Below are 19,184 nucleotides of genomic sequence, written 5' to 3'. Positions count from 1 at the left end.
TTAGAATATTTAGCCAGATGTAATGATTGCATAATGTTAAGTTTATTTTGTTCATGATTAGAATTATGTAAAATTCAGTTGAACTATCCATTTTTATAATTTTGATCTTTAAAGTTTGGACATCTGAAATCATGTCTCTTTGAATACTAAGACCAATAACAAGATAATTGAAGTTGGTATAACAAAGGAGTTCATGTGAACTCAAGCATGAGTTGTGGGCTGGCCCAAAATGTTATGGCCCACCTTAAGAGCCTTTAATAACCCATAGGCTCTTGAAAGCAAGCATGGCTAATTGGATCAAAATAATTCCCTATGAGCATAAGTTTGTTCCTTAGGAATAAAATTAGACTTCCATACGTAATCACTACTATGAAAATTGGCTAGACGTCGAACAATTTGTGAATATACGTTAGAATGCTTTGATGCATTTCAATTTATTATCGTGATTATGTACATATTCGCGTGACATGATTACGATTTCTAAAATGGATATTCGTAGGATGCTTTAGGTGTGTTCTAATTTATTATCGTAATTATGTACACGTTCGCGTGGCATGATTATGATTTCCACAAATAAATCAAAGTACGTGTTCGCTCGACTTTGGACAAAACAATCCTCATATTAATAAAGTGTGATTAATTGTGTACACGTACGCGTGACATGATTTAAGCCCCCCCAAATAAAACGGGTTTACACACATGTAACCCGTTTCAAGATTAAATCCATATGCGCTATAATTAAAAGCGAAAAGAGGTAAAATGCACATAGGTTTTAAGAAATACGTAATTAAACAATTTAATTAAGTTGGGTATGATTAAAGTGGCCGTGCTAAAACTACGAAATACGGAAGTACCTAACACCTTCTCCTGGGTTAACAGAATTCCTTACTCGTTTTTCTGGTTTTGCGAACTTTAAAACAGAGTCAAAATTTCCTCTATTTGGGATTTAAAATAAACTAATGACTTGGGACACCATAACAAATATCCCATTTAGTTTGAAAAATGCTGGGGCAACCTACATGAGAGCTATGACTGCCATCTTCCATGACATGATTCACCAGGAAATTGAGGTGTATATGGATGATGTGATCATTAAATCCAGAATGTAGGAAGACCATGTGTGGGATTTGAGAAAGTTCTTTGAGCGCCTGCACAGGTATGACTTGAAATTGAACCCAGCTGAATGTGCGTTTGGAGTTCCATCTGGAAAGCTTCTGGGGTTTATAGTTAGCCGAAGGGGTATTGAGTTAGATCCGACAAAGATAAAGTCTACTCAGGATTTCCCACCTCCGAGAACAAAGAAAGAGTTCATGAGTCTGCTAGGAAGATTGAATTACATCAGTAGATTCATCGCTCAACTCACTACCACTTGCGAGCCCATATTCAAACTATTAAAGAAAGAAGCAACGATCAAAATGGACAGATGAGTGTCAAGAAGCTTTTGATAAAATCAAAGAATATCTATCAAATCCGCCAGTGTTGGTTCCACCCGAGCCAGGAAGAGCTTTGTTCTTGTACCTGACCGTGTTGGAAAATTCCTTCAGTTGTTTCCTGGGGCAACATGATGTGATCGGGAAGAGAGATCAAGCCATATACTACCTGAGCAAGAAGTTTACCAGTTACGAAGCCAAATACACTTTGTTAGAAAGAACTTGTTGTGCCCTAACTTGGGTCGCCCAGAAGCTCAGACATTATCTTTTGGCCTACACCATATATCTCATAACCAGAATGGATCCTTTGAAGTACATATTCCAGAAACCAATGCCTACGAGAAGGTTAGCAAAATAGAAAATCCCGCTCATTGAGTTCGACATTGTCTATGTCACCCGTACGACGATGAAAGCTCAAGCCTTGGCGGATCATCTAGCTGAGAACCTGGTTGGTGATGAATACCAACCCCTAAGTACTTACTTTCCAGATGAGGAAGTGAACTCAGTTGAAGTACAAATGCTTGGAAAATGTTCTTTGATGAAGGTGTAAATGCAAAAAGTGTCGGGATTGGAGCAATTTTGATATCGCCCACTGGTCAGCACTATCCAGCCACAGCTCGGCTTCGGTTCTTCTGTACGAACAATACTGTAGAGTATGAAGCTTGCATCATGGGTATGAACATGGCAGTTGATCTGGATGTTAAGGAATTGTTAATCATGGGAGATTCTGATTTGATTATCCGGCAAGCTCAAGGCGAGTGGGAAACTCGAGATATAAAACTCATCCCGTACAGGCAACATGTGGAAGATCTTAGCAAACGGTTCAAGTCCTTTGAATTCAAGTATATTCCTCGATTCCACAACGAGTTAGCTGATGCATTAGCTACTTTGGCCTTAATGTTGTCGTGTCGGGGCAATGTCCATATTGACCCGTTAGAAATCCAAATTCGAGAAAGGCATGGTTATTGTAATGCAATTGAAATAGAACCAGATGTTCAGCCATGGTATCATGATATCAAAAGGTTTTTGAAAATAAAGAAATATCCCAAGCAGGCTAGTAGAGACCAAAAGAGAACCATTAGAAGGCTTGCCAGCAGTTTTTTTTAGCGGAGAAGTCTTGTACAAAAGAACTCCAGATCTGAATCTTCTAAGGTGCGTATATGCTCGAGAAGCTGAAAAGATCATGAATGAAGTGCATTCGGGAGTATATGGGCCTCACATGAATGGATATGTCCTTGCAAAGAAAATCCTTCGGGCAGGTTATTACTGGATGATCATGGAAAATGATTGCTTCAGTTTTGTCTAGAAGTGCCATCAGTGTCAAATTCACAGTGACCTAATTCATGCACCACCTTCAGAGTTGCATCCTATGTCAGCACCTTGGCCATTCATTGCCTGGGGTATTGACGTCATCAGGCCAATCGAGCCGAAAGCTTCAAATGGGCACAAATTAATCTTGGTTGCCATTGACTATTTTATAAAGTGGGTTGAAGCAGTCACTTTCAAAGTTGTCACCAAGAAAGCGGTGGTGGACTTCGTGCATTCCAACATTATTTGTTGTTTTGGTATTCTTAAAACTATCATTATAGACAATGTTGCAAACCTGAGCAGCCACTTGATGAGGGAGGCCGACGAACAATTTAAGATTACGCATCGTAACTGTATCCCTTATCGACCTAAAGCTAATGGCTCTGTCGAAGCTGCAAACAAGAATATCAAGAAGATCCTCAGGAAAATGATTCAAAGTTCTAGAAAATGGCATGAAAAACTTTCTTTTGCATTATTGGGATATCATGCAACCGTGCGCACGTCAGTTGGGGCCACGCCTTATTTATTGGTTTATGGCACTAAAACCATAATACCTACAGAAGTTGAGATTCCCTCTCTTCGAATCATTGTTGAAGCTGAGATCAAGGATGATGAATGGGTTGAGACTCGGTTGGAACAATTAACTCTGATTGATAAAAAGCGGATGGCCACAGTTTGCCATGGGCAGTTATACCAACAGAGAATAGCCCGTTCCTACAACAAAAAAGTGCGGCCTGGGAAATTCGAAGTGGGGAAACTCGTTCTGAGACGCATTCTCCCACCTCATGAGGAAGCAAAAGGAAAATTTGCTCCAAATTGGAAAGGTCCATATATTATAAGAAAAGTATTGTCGATGGGAGCGCTACATTTGGGGGATATCGAAGGAAATGACCTCGAAGCAGCTATCAATACAAATGCAGTCAAAAGGTATTATGTTTGACCCCTTTACGCAACTTTAATACTCTCCGGTTGGGATGACGAAGGCTTTTATTCTCGCTACCCAAACACTACCAACCCTTCCAAACCCTTTGAGTCGGTTCCCTTTTCTTCTTTGATTACCCTCTTTGGAACCAGGAAGTTATTATGAAAAAAATGCATGATGAAAAGAAAGAAAACAAAAGAAATCAAAAAAAAAGTTTCTTGAACTACGTTCAACTTAATTCCGAAAGGATATGTAGGTAGCCTCTCTCTGGGGTTTAGTCACACCAAAACAAAAATCCACATTTCCCCAAAGTTGAAATTGGGGTAGAAGTTATAATGACTGATAACTACACATTCTAGACTATCTTATTCTCTCTTTTGCTTAGGTTTTGGATAAAAAATGTGTAAAAGTATTCCCGAAAACTAACTTATTGTGCTTGTTTGCAGGGTTTGGTCAAAATAAAGCAAGAAAGTCATAACCAGCTCATGAAGGAGTTAAATCTGCACAAGTTCAAAGCTGAGATAAAAACGTTGACAGCGAAGGAAAAGAGCAGCCGCGGAAGGTCCACCGTTGAGGCGGCCACAATTACGCTGACAGAGGAATTGAGGTTCAAAGAAGGTGTTTTGGATGCAGATAGGGACTGCTGACCGCGATGAAATAACGCGGCAGTAGAATACTTTATGCGGTCATGATGCAAATTCCTCTGAGGGCAAAATAGAGATTCAGAGGCCTGGAAATTTGAGCTCTAATGAAGAGCGCAGTCCGCGACATTTTACGCGGCCGCGGTAGAAGACAATGCTGAGGCGATCTCTTTTATGCTCCCAGCAAAATCAAGCCCAGTCCCAGTCCAAAATCGAAGAAACACAGTCCGTGCTTGTTTTTGTGCATCCGCAAAAGTTCTAACGCTGAGGCGCTCAGTATTACGCTGACAACGGAACCTCCGTAGGGGTATTTTTGTCCAGTAATTTTAGCTGTGTATAAATAGATCTTTTTCACATTTTTAGGTCATCTTTTGCTTTGAGGAGCTCGTGAACAGTTGCATTTTACTACTTAGAGTAATTTTAGAGCAGCTTTAGCTATTATTCTTAGATTTTATTCTTGTAATCAACTTTTATCGTTTATTTTTCATCTTCATCTTTGATTTCTACCTTTATTATGAATAGCTAAACCCATTAGCTAGGGTTGTGACCCAACCCTAGTGTGGGTATATAATGGGTATTCTATTTTAGGGCTTAATTGTTTATGGGTTAGTGATATTTAGCTTTATTCATGCTTTAATTGTAGAATTGGTGGTTGCAAACACTAATTCATACCTTCATGACTTAGACTCTTCTTGAGAAATAGGGACTAATTCTAGGAAAATTAGGCTAAAAAGGAATTGGGGTGCACTCAAGAGACTGATAGCCCCAATTAAAGGGTTAAACCTAGAGATAATAATACCCGACTTGAGCCAATTTTACTTGTATTGTTTGAGTACCCAATTGGGCTTGAGAAAGCCAATTAGGGCAAAGTCACTCAAACAATAGAGATCCCATTAGATTATATCACGACTCCAATTATAACAAGCGTGTCCTAAATTTTAGATCCCATTAGATACTCACCTAGGTATAACTCACTTCCCTAGTGCTTTTTATCACTTGAGAAAACTTTACAAAATATTGTACTTAGTTTATTTTCAGCAATCAATAGCATTAAAAGTATAATAGTAACAAATCCAAACATGGTTAGAAGTGCAATTAAAAGCAACACGCATAGCTAGAATAGATAGAAACCCAACTCCCAACCAATATAAACTCCCTGTGGAAATCGATCCCGACCTTTCGGGTAAAAGCTGCATCGACCACTCCTTGCCATTATATCATGGTGTAGGGTTGGATCCGATCAATGATTCGGCGATGGTTTCGCCCGAAAGGTTCCAAAGTTGCAACTCAATCCAAATCCTTTTTAAGTCCTTCTGATCAATCAACAAGAATTTAAAATGGGAGGATACAATAACTTGGATCTGATACAACCAAATGAGAAAAATAAAATGAGAGAGTCTTACTAGTGAAAACCTTCACGAGTACTATAAGACGATGGTAAGCAGAGAAATTGAAACTGAGAGAGTCTTATTAGTGAAAACTTACAAAGAGTACTATAAAGCGATGGTGAGAAGAGAATTGAGAGAGGTCAGCTGGTGAAAACCTGCAAAGGATGCCACGGATCGAAAAGAGGATCCTCACATCCATCAGCAACGATAGAGTCCTGGAAAGGTTTCTCGATTTTGAGGCATAAGTTGTGATGAATTTTTGAGAGTTGGACGGTTTACACAGATCAGACATCCAGTCCAAAAGGCATGTCATGTTCATTGAAGTCTGCATGTACTCCAGATAAGTCCTTCTTTCCTTTCCCCGAAAGGGATACCTTTTGTCTAAATTCATTGTCTATTTCATTATTTGTTTTTCTTTGAATCCCTTTCAGTCTAACTCTATTCCGAAACTAAGACAAAGAAAGGATGGTAATACTGATTTACAGGATTATCACTTGATACGAGCTAATATGCAAAAAGGCACCCAGCCTCAGCAGGGGCATCAAGTTGACTCCGACTGGCCATGGTGGCTGATGCTTCAAAATCAAAAACTATTGAAAGGGAAATTCAAAGTCAAATGCCCACAAAGGTAAAATAAAGTTGAAAAGGTTAAGTCCCACGTGACTGACCGTCATGCCAAAGTCTGGAAAAGCCAGAGGTTCTCTGAGGTTAGAAATGCAATCGATATTCAGGAAACAACTAGTTGCAACTAAAAGGGCCGAGATCAAGTGACTGAAACAATCAAGGCCACAAACCAACCACCGTTTCAAACTGACAAATTATTCTTTGTTTGAAAAAACAAAAAACAGGTGTAATCCAAAAGCAACCTTGCAAGAAGCAGGTGCAACTAAAAAGAAACTGCTCAAAGGCTAGAAACAGCTTTACAGCAACAACTCCAAAAAGAAAAGTCTCCTCCAAAATTCTTTCCTGCATTTACTCATTCTTTGAAATAATGAAAAAAGAAGAATAGAACAAATGATGATAAAATGATGAAAAAAAGGAAAAGAAAGAAAAGGAAGAAAAAGTTCAAATCATGGTAGTATAGGGTATCCAATCCCTAGCTGCATTTTCCAACATAGGATCTCCACTCCTTGGTTGATTTTATTTTAGACATAGAGTCTCCACTCCCTAGTATCTTTTCCAACATAGGGTCTCCACTCCCTTGTTGATGATTTTTAGACGTAGGGTCTCCCCTCCCTAGTCGTTTTTCAAACATAGGATCTTCACTACCTAGTTAATGCTTTTTAGACATAGGGTCTCCACTCCCTAATTAATGATTTTAGACATAGGGTCTCCACTCCCTAGTCGCTTTTCCAACATAGGATTTCCACTCCCTAGTCTCTTCTCCAACATAGGGTTTCCACTCCCTAGTCTCTTCTCCAACATAGGGTTTCCACTCCCTAGTTGCTTTAATTTTAAACATAGGGTATCCACTCCCAAGTCTCTATTTTTTTTAGATATAGGGTCTCCATTCCGTAGTCGCTTTTCCAACATAGAGTCTCCACTCCCTAGTTGATTAATTTTAGACATAGGGTCCACATTCCTTAGTCGCTTGTCCAACATAGGGTCTCCATTTCCTAGTTGATGATTTTTAGACATAAGGTCTGCACTCCCTAGTCGCTTTTCCAATATAGGGTCTCCACTCCCTAGTTGATATTCTTAGACATAGAGTCTCAACTGCCTAGTCGCTTTTCCAACATAAGGTCTCCAATCCCTAGTTGATTTTGTTTTAGACATAGTGTCTCCACTCCCTAGTCGCTTTTCTAACATAGGGTCTCCACTCCCTAATTAATTTTATTTTGGACATAGGGTCTCCACTCCCTAGTCTCTTCTCCAACATAGGATTTCCACTCCCTAGTCTCTTCTCCAACATAGGGTTTCCACTCCCTAGTCTCTTCTCCAACATAGGGTTTCCACTCCCTAGTTGCTTTAATTTTAAACATAGGGTATCCACTCCCAAGTCTCTATTTTCCCAGGGTACACCAATCCCAACCATTTATCGCTTTCAATGATGAAGCAGTATAGAGTTTTATTACAAATAACTCATGAAACTTTCCTAGTAAAAACTGGAGCAGAAAATTTTTATTCGTTTGTTTGTTTTGGTGCCTGAGCAGGTTATACCTCAAGTCTCAATCCAAAATGGAGAAAAGAAAAGGAAAAGAAGTGAATTTAAAGCGCAGAAGCGGAGAAAAGATATGGACCGTTCAAGATATGATTGAAGTCACAAGCTTTGCATGTCCCGTCCTAATCTGAAAAGCTGAAGAAGAATGAACTAGCACCTGCAGCTGGCATGCATCAAGGTTCAGATCAGAGTTTGTGTGAAGAACCAGCCAAGACTTATAGATAGGAATCTTGTAACTCGTAGCTGATAGGCTTAGTTAATCTTTTTCGTTTTGACTTTGGTGTAATAAGGAGCTCAGCAAGCAGCAACAACAGTGAAATCTTAGCTTCTCGGTAGTCCCAACTATAAAAATTTCCAGAACTATACTGACTTGATTCCTTTATAGCCAAGGATATATAGGCAACCTCCGTAGCAAGGTTCAGTCAAAAGTTTTCAAAGTGCTTCTTATGGAGTATCCAAACGGGAAAAATCGCTCGTAATTGCTCACTTTATCGTTGCCCGAAATGTTTTTGTGTTTCCGAGCAAAGAGGGGCAGCTGTGAGCACGTGATTTTTGCCTCACCGATGAAATACTCCTACAAAATTAACAAATAGATTTTTCCTAATTGTTTTTAATTTTCATAGAAATTTTAGGAATTTTTTGTTAATAAATTATTTGCATTTTTAATGCATATTTAACATTTTAAAATTATAGAAAAATACCAAAAAATGTTCAACGCTTCATCGCATAGAATTTTAGATTTTAATTGTATTTATAATTTAATTACATTATTAGCTGCATTATTAAACAAAAATCACAAAAAATACAATGCTTGTATATTTTTAGTCTTTAGTCTTAATTATTTAGTGACAAGTTAATAGAAAATAAGTTAAGGAAAATTTTACCAAATAGATTAATCTAATTTAAGATTTTAGTTATTTTTAGAATTTTAATTAATTCAATTAGATTTTTAAAATCAAAAGAAAAAGAAATAAAGAAAGGGAATTAAGGAATTTGTTTGATCTTGTTCAAAAGTGGACCAAAAGCTCCAATGGCCCAATTTCCCTACACGCCTGCCCCAGCCCAAACCCAATAATCCGGTCCATCTCTCACCTAACCAAACAACAGCGTTTGGTAGAGTTTTGATCCCAATCATCTATCATTTTTTATCCAACGGGTCGCAACTAACTCTCCATTCCCCCTAAAAATGTCGGGGACCCCCCCAAACCCTAGAGAAGACATCCATTTCCCCCCGTTCACCTCTCTCTAAACCTCCGCCACTGGCCGCCCCGGAAATCGCCCACGGCGGCGGCAATGCTCCAAACCACCCCAAATCTTACCTCCCTCATCACTAATCTCCCACTAGTTTCCCAAGATACCCACCAAATTTGCCGAATTTTAGATCTAAAAAGGGGCAGAAACCCCAGTTTCCTCCTCTTTCTGATTTTCTGAGTTTCAATACCCGTTTTGACTCGAAACTTATGCTAATCGATTTTTTTTGGCAAGAACAATCGATTAGTGTTACTTTCAGAGCATTTCGGAGATGTTCGGACTCTATGATTGGCCAAGTATTTGTCAAAAGTTTTTCTTGTTGTATTTAGGTAATAATCTACCATTTGCTTGTCTCTTTGTTCTTTGATTTTCATGAATTTTGATTTGTTAGAAAAATCTGTCAGCATGTTAGGATTTAAGATTGTTTAGTTTTGTGTTTTAGTTCAGTAGATTAGTAGATAGTTTAATTAAATGATTGGTCAATTTAGTCGTGTTGGAATGTTAAAACAATTTTCTATTTTTATTTATTGCACAATTGCATTTGTTTGTCTTGTTTTGACTTTTTATCTTTGGATATGTTTGATTTTCTTGCTGAAGCTGTTTGTAAACATTAGGAAAGGTTTTTTGTTTGGGAGTTTTAAGAAGTAACAACTGAAACTTAAGGGGGCTTAAGGGCATTGAAAATATGGAATCTTTTTCAGTTGTTAGGGGAGTCTCAAGAAGGGACTAATGTGCATTAAAAAATAAGAAATTAGATCAAATTTTGGGGTTAAAAGTGTTAAAATCAGAAGTAAAAGGGCTGAAAAAAGGTGAGTAAATATCTGAACAACTGTCCCAATTCAGTTTCAAAATATGCTCTTTCATATTTTTAGGGACTGCATTCCCCAGAATTATTCCCTCATCCTTTGTCTATATAAGAAGCCTGACATACCCTTCATTCAGATAGATTTTTACACACGAAAAAGCACTCTCAAGTTAGAATTCCTCCTTGCATTTCCTCACTAATTTCTAAGAGTCCACTATTCTTCATTTTTCATTTTTAGTAAAGAAAAATTTTCTAGAAAACCAAATTTGGGATTTTAGAAACAAAAAAAATAACCAAAGGTATTCATTAGCTTGCTTCATCATTGGACAGTTGTTTCTTTTCAAATTCTGGGTTTGAAATTTCGTGGAAGCTTCATTTTTACTGTTTGGCTACTATTTGATTAAGCTGTAGCTGACTCTGTTTAGCTGCATTTCTTCAAGTCAGAATCTTATTTTCTTGTTGTTTTTACTGCTGTCAAGGTACTACTTCTAATCTCTAATGACGTATCTGTCATTATGATACTATATTACCATGAAAAATTGCAATAGTTCTTCACTTTTTGTCTTATAAATTGCATTTTATAACTGCAAGCTCTAGTTTGAAGTCTGAATTTGTCTTCTCCTTCAGAGTTTGAATGGTTGTTTGTTGATTTGTGTGCTGTCATGGATTACTTGTACATAGAATTCAAGTAAAGTGCCATTACCATACTCTGAATATGTTAAGATGTTTCCTATTAAAATTAGGAATAAGAATGAATTGTTGTTTACTGTCCACAGTGCCATATTTTGCATATTTGACTATAGTTGGCCAAATCTGTAAACATTGAGGCCAAAATAGCATCCAAGAGCATCGTTAAAGAGTCAGGCGTAATCTGAAAGTCAATGATCTCGTAGAGGAGCTGTATTTATTAGGCTGCAGTTAGGAACTACTTTTATTTAAATGTATTATGAAATGATAATTGTGAGACTCATAGTTACACAAGCCTATTTATGTAGCTTATTTGGAGTTTGAGTGTAAATAATGATACATTGTAATGTCAGTTATACCTTTCTTCTTTCACTTGATATACAGATTATGGGGTTTAACATGAGTATTTGTGTAGCTTTTCAATGAAGTTATAGCTGCGATTATTAGAATATTTAGCCAGATGTAATGATTGAATAATTCTAAGTTTATTTTGTTCATGATTAGAATTATGTAAAATTCAGTGGAACTATCCATTTTTATAATTTTGATCCTTAAAGTTTGGACATCTGAAATCATGTCACTTTGAATACTAAGACCAATAACAAGATAATTGAATGTTGTATAACAAAGGAGTTCATGTGAACTCGAGCATGAGTTGTGAGCTGGGCCAAAATTTTACGGCCCACCTCAAGAGCCTTTAATAACCCATAGGTTCTTGAAAGCAAGCATGGCTAATTAGATCCAAACAATTTCCTGTGAGCATAAGTTTATTCCTTAGGAATAAAATTAGACTTTCATACGTAATCACTACTCTGAAAATTACAGCTTTAGATGTGTTTCAATTTATTATCGTGATTATGTACACGTTCGCGCGACACGATTATGATTTCTAAAATGATGATTCGTATGATGCTTTAGGCACGTTCTAATTTATTATCGTAATTGTGTACACATTCACGTGACATGATTATGATTTTCACAAATAAATTAAAGTATGCGTTCGCGCGTCTTTGGCCAAAACAATCCTCATATTAATAAAGCGTGATTAATTGTGTACACGTACGCGTGACATGATTTAAGCGCCGATTTTCAAAATAAAATCAAAGTACACGTTCCCTAATTCAAGATTAAATCCATAAGCGCCATAATTAAAAGCGGAAAGAGGTAAAATGCATATAGGTTTTAAAAAATAGATAATTAAATAATTTAATTAAGTTAGGTATGATTAAACCGACCGTGCTAAAACCACGGAAGACAGGAGTGCCTAACACCTTCTCCCAGATTAACAGAATTTCTTACTCATTCTTCTGATTTTGTGGACTTTAAAACAGAGTCAAAATTTTCTCGATTTGGGATTTAAAATAAACCGGTGATTTGGGGAACCATAACAAATTTCCCAAGTGACGACTCTAAAATTAAATAATTAATCTCATTTCGATTAATGTCACTTAAATTGAAAAAACTCCCTATTCCCTCGGAAAAAGGAGGTGTGACAATATGTATATACAAAAATTTAAACTTATTTATCCGATTTATCTAAGTTTTTCTATTTACAAAAAGTAACTAAAGTTTTTTTTACAAAATATATAAAAATCCGATCAAAATCTACAATTTATTTACAACTTGAACATAATTTTTTTTGTACAAAATCCGGCCAGAACTACAATTTATATATAATTTATATACAACTTAAATATAATTATGTTACTTTGTATGTTATTTCTACACCCGACATACAAAATATATACAATTTATTTATAGCTTCTTGTTCGAGTTTCAATCTGAAATTTCAACCAAAATTATTAGGAATCTTTACCAAGTTCTCCTAAATTGAGAGATGAACTCCAAAGGATATTCTCAATTATTTTCAACAACACCCAATCCAAATAAATAATAAAATTAGTAAAATTCAATTTTGAATTCAAAGCTACAAATTTTTTTAATGATTGTCAATGAAGTTTAGACTCATATCTTTGAGTTTCACACCTCGAAACAAATCTAATTCACTAATTAAGCAATTGTTTCAGCAGTGGAGTTTATTTCGGCAGCATGTTGTTTCATGTCTTTATTGTTTGAAACGCCCCAAGTTTCTTAGGTTGTAGAGATTCAAACTAGTACTTATATCTATTAAAATGCTTTTGGTCAAATTTGTTGTGATGTGATAAAATTGAATTCTACCTACGGAGAGTAGGATAGAAATAGAGAAGAATGAAGCCTAAAATAGGTAAGATTGGAGTCTAATACTTATTTTGTATGTAAATGATAAATTATATATGTTAATATAATTAAGTGATAAAATCTATAAAATATGAGTAAATAAGTTTATGATGTAGCATAGATAGGTAAAAATTCTAAAAAAGAAAGATATAAAAAAGGAAATGACATGTATAGCCACTCCCAGCTAATAGCCAAAAAATATATACACACATACATTTCTGTATGTTATGTTAAAAAATATACAAATCTTATATACTTTTATGGTTATTGGATATAAGTAGTTTTAGTTACCACCAAAGGATGTGGTGCAGTGGATGAAACTGCTCTTCCCTTAACCAGAGGTCTCGAGTTCGAGCCTTGGGTATGGAAAATTCTTGGTAGGGAGTGCTTCCCCCCGAATGGGGCCCTACGCGGCGTGAATCCAGATATAGTCGGGCTCCAATGCGTATGCCGGACACCTGGTGGGAAACCCAAAAAAAAGCTTCCAGTTGCGGCCTAAAAGTAATCTTTGCTCTCTCAAAAGTAAAAATAGCATGGGCTAGCCAGTTTTCAGACTGGTCATTGAAAAATAGCCAGTACTTGCAAAGTTATTGAAAAATAGCCACTATTTTGCTTCAACATAGAAAGTTCCAGCATAATATACTGGAGATCGGTGCACCTGTGTATGAACTTCCAGCATATTATGTTGGAACTCCAACATGCGAAAAGTTCCAGCATAATATACTGGAGTTTGGAGCATCGGTGCTCCACTCTCCTGTATATTATGCTGGACCGACATATTATACTAGAGTATTTTTCCGGATTTTGAACAGTATTTTCGTTCAGATTTATTTTTACATAAAAAGTAGCTAAATTTCGATTACTTTTGAAACTATAGCTATTTTTGAATGACCACTTATAAATCTGGCTATTTTTGAATTTCTCCCCTCTCAAAAAGATCAATTTAGGGCCCATTAGAGAATTGGATTCTTTGGGGGCCAATAAAGTGGTACAGAAGTGCTAATGCTGGTCTCTAATCTTCAAAACTTCTTAAGAATTTCTTTTAGATTCTATATTGAGGTTATTTTTCATTGGATAATAAGAAATTATACTCGTGCTCCAGAAATACAAAACGATACAAATACTAAAATGACCCGCTTGCACTACTTTTTTCTAATCGTATGTTAACAGTGAAAAGATGCCTAAAGGCCTTCTGGGATTGCTTTCCGTATAAAGGAACCAAAGTTGCTTCAAATTATTGCACAGCATCCTCTAAGACGTACTCCCTCCGTTTCATTATATGAACCTATTTTTTTTTTGTCCGTTCTAAAAAGAATGATCATTTTTAAATTTGAAAGTAATTTAGCTGAAACTTTCAATTCTACCCTTAATGAGAAGCTTTTATAACCACACAAATACTCTAGACCCTTTTTGATTTGTTTAGGACCACAAATGTCAAAAGTATTCATTTTTTTTTAAACTTTGTGCCCAGTCAAACAGGTTCACATAAATTGGAATGGTAGGAGTATTTATTTCACCGAATCTCTCTGATGTAGAAATTTTTTGCCTTGTGTAGATAGCGAATGACAAGGTTTGACTTACGCGATTAGACACATTTAAATTGTTTTTAAATATAAAAATATGGCAATTTTTTTGGAACCGACTAATAAAGAAAGTTAGAGGGAGTAATTTTTTTGAAAGCACAATGTATGCATGCAAGAACTATATAATTAGTATTATAAATTTCAGGACTTACAATTATAAATATTTTACATGTTTGAAAAAAAAAACGTAGTAAAAGAGAAGGTGTCTAACTCCACACGTAAGTGAAACGAAGGGAATATTGCCTCCAATTACATCTAATTTAGGTTTACCCCAATAATTTTGTAAGAAGATCAAGAAACCAAACTATAGGGGTGTTCGTGGAATTTAAAGTTGCGAACAAAATTATTGCCACCCGATGTTTACGCTAAATCAAATATTCACCGTTTAATAAATTTGGCCACTTAATTATGATTAACTTTTGTGATTAACTTTGTATTGCAACTAGTAAAATTAAATTACCTAATTTTGTACTGAAATAGTGTCATGACCCCGATTCGCCCTCCGTGAACTATCGTGAAGGTACCTAGTCTCTACGACTAGGTAAGCCTAATTTGCGGAAAAAAATCAAAATTTTGCAGAAGTAAAACAATTTAAAATAGAAATAAAGTAGTAATAGTGTTTAAATGTGCCGCTCGGCTTACACCATGTTTAACTCTCAATACCAATACATAAATCCAAGACCCGAAAACCCACGAATCACATGCTAAGATCAATACTACATAGCTCTAACTCCGGAATGTCTAATAAGGACAGAAAAGTACAGAAGGGCTAAATAGTAAAAGCAGGAATAGAAAGGGACTTCTCGGTCTGCGGAAGCGGCAGATGTACCTCGAAGTCTCTAGAGCAGTCGTCTCCTCAAGGATGATAGGCCTGAGTAGCGGTACCTGGATCTGCACATGAAAAACATGCGCAGAAGGGGCATGAGTACACCACAGCAGTACTCAGTAAGTGCCAAGCCTAACCTCGGTTGGGTAGTGACGAGGAAGGTCAGGGCCCTACTGAGGTTAAATAAAATATAAAGATGACAGGATAGGTTAAGCAGTACAATTGAGAATCTACAGTAAGAATCTATACAGGATAATAAGAGTACAATAACGGAAACAGAGATGAAGGCAAACCACAGGGAAGTACCACTCATAACAAAGATGATAACCGGGGATCTCTTAGTATCCCGAGGATCTCTTGGTATCCTTTATGTATACCAGGGATCTCTTGGTATCCTCAATATATATTGGGGATCTCTTGGTATCTCGAGGATCTCTTGGTATCCTCAATATATGTTGGGGATATCTTGGTATCCCGAGGATCTCTTGGTATCCACAATATACGTGCTGGGAATCTCTTGGTATCCCGCACCTCAGTCCAGATCATAAATACGTACAGGGGATCTCTTGGGATACCATCCCATAGTCCCAAATTAAAAACGCACAGCAGCAACGCAAGAATACTCAATAATTGCTAAATTTCGTACAAAGTAAATAGTTAATTCTAGTCTAACATGCTTCACGGAAAAACAATTGAGGTAGTTTAAGCAAATAGATAATTAAGTCAACTAAACATGTTTTTCTAACTAACAACAGGCTAAATTCGCAAGTAGAATAAAACGGGAAAAAGGAACTCAATTGAAATACTTAAAGAAAAAACGGATTTTCAACAATTAGCTCAAGTACGCACTCGTCACCTCACATACAAGGCACTTCAATTATCAAATATATCATATCCTAAGAGAAAGGTCCCCCACACAAGGTTAGACAAGCCACTTACCTTGAACCGGCTCAAAATCAATCCGAAACCATGCTCTTGCTACGAGTACTTGACTTTAAATGGACAAAAGCTATTCAATTCAATTTCATAATGTAAATAACACTTCAAGTAACTGATTCTACAATTAAATTCTAAGCTAATACGCGAAATTATGTAAAATGACCAAAACGCCCATTGGGCCCATGTCTCGGAATTGGATAAAATTTATATTTCCAAAATCCTCGCACTCTCAGGAGTTCACTCATATCAAAATTACCAAAATCGGACCTCAATCTGTCCCTCAAATTATAACTCAAAAGTCTCCAATTATACAAGCCCTAACTCCCAATTACCACTGATTTTCCTTAATTTTTCATGCTTAAATTGATAGAAATCATTCCAATAACGAGTTTAGGGACCAAAGACCTTACCCCAATGAACTCCTCTGAGAATCCCTCTTGAAAAGTGCTCCCCAATCTTCTTTCCGTTTTGAAAAAGATGAAAAATGGATAAATTTCGCATAGGCAAGAGTTTATATGTTTTGCCCAGCGATTTCCACATTTGCAGTCCCGCAGAATGTCACATCTGCGACTTTTTACTTAATGGCCAATTTCTACATCTGCGACTACCAATCCGCTGATGCGGTACCGCTTCTGCGGTTCCTGAAGGAGTTCCCATTTTCCGCTTCGGCGGAACCCAAACCGCAGGTGCGGTTATGACAGAACCAGCAGCTAAAGCTGCAACTTAAATTCCAAAATCTTTCTGTCAACAATCCGAAATCATCCCGAGGTGTCCGGGATCTCAACCAAAGGCATCAACAAGTCACAAATCACTATCCAAACTTGTACGAATCCTTAAAACACCTAAAACAACATCGAAACCTCGAATTAACCATGGATTTAAGCCTAAGAACTCCAAGATTCTCAAAATACGCTTTCGATCAAAACGTCTATCAAACCTCGTCTGAACAACCTGAAATTTTGCACACACGTCACATTCAACACTACAAAGCTACTCCAACTTTCGGAATTCTATTCCAACCCTCGGATCGGAAACTTCAAAAATTCAACTTTCGGCATTTTAAGCCCAAATTGGCTGCGGACCTCCAAAACACAATCCGAATACGCCCCTAAGCTCGAAATCACCTAACGGAGCTAACGAAACCATCAGATTTCCATTCCGAGGACATCTTCACACTATTCCGACTACGGTCAACTTTCCAACACTTAAGCTCTCATTTAGGGACTAAGTGTCCCAAAACTCCCCAAAACTCAAAATCGAACATTTCGGAAAATCAAAATAGCAGAAATAATCTCGGGGAAAGTAGTTAATAGGGGATCGGGACGTTAATTCTTAAGACGACCGGCCGGGTCGTCACAAATAGGGTGCTTGTAAAGTTTTTCAGCATCAAGAATAACTGAAAGAGTAAACATTTTGGAGGACACCCTAAGACTTGCTTCATACGCATATGGCACTTATGGGAAGTCTTGACATGTAAAAATGATGAAATACAATTACCATCAAACTCCTCTATAACAACTATATATATTTTATAACAACATCTCACTATAACAAAGTTGATGTAAACTTAGAGTCCACCAAACTCCACAGAACATACACAACAGTAAGTAAATGACACAACAATATTTTACGTAGAAAACTCCTAGCTCACGGGATTGAAAACCACGACCTACACTCGTAGGATTTCAAGAAAAATTAGATTACAATCTATTGTAATCTAGAAATTAACCTCTTAAGCCTTCACTTACTTGCAATAACTCTATTGCAAGCCACTTTGTAATAACTCTATTACAAAGCTCACCACTTTGACTAACTCTAACCAAACACAAACACAAGATTTATGGATTTACAGACAATGTCCTAGAGAATGCTTCTAACTAAGTTGAGTAGGAATTACAAGTAAATAATTGTAACAAAGATACAACAATACTAAGGACATATAATAGACTCAGTGCTAGGATCTAGTCCTTTATTTTATTGCTACTTTGTTCTTCAAGCTTTTGAGTCAATGAAGGATGCATCACACTTGAGAGAGAATTAATGATTTAGGGTTTGCAAGTGTGTGTTTTCCCTTGCCTTATGTTGGTAATATATAAGTGAGGTCATTGGAATGATGTATGTAATTATCTAGTACAAGGCATGCTCCATAAATTAACTGCTGCACTCTTGTGTGTGCAGAGAAACAAAGCGACGACTTTAACAACTGTAGGGAGTTGACTTGTGCTATCACCGGAGGAACTGATAGCCATCTGTTCCGTCTGCCATTTCTTTGACTGATCATGTTGGAACTTGTGCCAGACATGTGACTTGTTGTTCTTGAGCACTTTGAGGATGTGTGACAGGTCCTTAGCTGGTTCTCATATGATGTTTGTTAAAAATCATCAAAATACAAAATACACATAACTTATTAATTTTTCCTTTATTGATGATGACAAACTTATAATTGAAGCCCCCGAGAACCAGATCTCCATACAATTTACCTGCAGAATAAATTTATTCCCCTTGAGAGCCTAAGAACCTGTTCCCCTTTTTGTCCCCCCTTCATCCCCTTTCGGCATCATAAAAAAATATATGCAAGTAAAAGCAAAATAAAGTCCAACAAAGTTAACTAATGCCACATAGGTACACACAACATAGCTAAATATAGAGCACAAGAGTATAACATGCATAACAAAAGATTGAGATGCTCATTAATTAATAAGAGAAGAAATAGAGGTAGTAGCACCACTGTTGCAAAACATCCACACAAAAACAAACTTAAAGTACCAGTCATAACAACAACAAGCCAAAAGAGACACTGGGTTAAGAAAAACATTGTTTAAACGAGACACTGAGAAGGGAACTATTTAAGGGGTACTAGAAGAGGGAGGGAAGGATGAGGAGGCAAGGGGTTTGAGAAGAATATCTACTCGAGCATTTGCAGACGGCTGCTCGTTTATCAGCTGCTCTTTCAGGTCCTCGACCTGTTTTCTCAGGTCTGCATTTTCAGCAGCCAAGCGAGCAACCTTTGTGCCTTGTGCACTGCT

General features: G+C 36.9%; 1 long non-coding RNA gene across 1 annotated transcript; it reads left to right on the top strand.

The window, feature by feature from the left end:
- Nucleotides 1–9,060: 9,060 nt before the first annotated feature.
- Nucleotides 9,061–10,996, top strand: LOC107781561 (uncharacterized). Its single transcript, XR_001647035.2, has 2 exons — nt 9,061–9,430; nt 10,683–10,996. It is a non-coding gene; the product is annotated as an uncharacterized LOC107781561 (long non-coding RNA).
- The last annotated feature ends 8,188 nt before the right edge of the window (nt 10,997–19,184 follow it).

The sequence above is a fragment of the Nicotiana tabacum genome, chromosome 22 (genome assembly GCF_000715075.1).
Source record: "Nicotiana tabacum cultivar K326 chromosome 22, ASM71507v2, whole genome shotgun sequence".
Taxonomy (NCBI): Eukaryota; Viridiplantae; Streptophyta; class Magnoliopsida; order Solanales; family Solanaceae; genus Nicotiana; species Nicotiana tabacum.
Note: the sequence above shows the minus strand (reverse complement) of the source record. Positions and strands in the feature narration are given on the sequence as shown.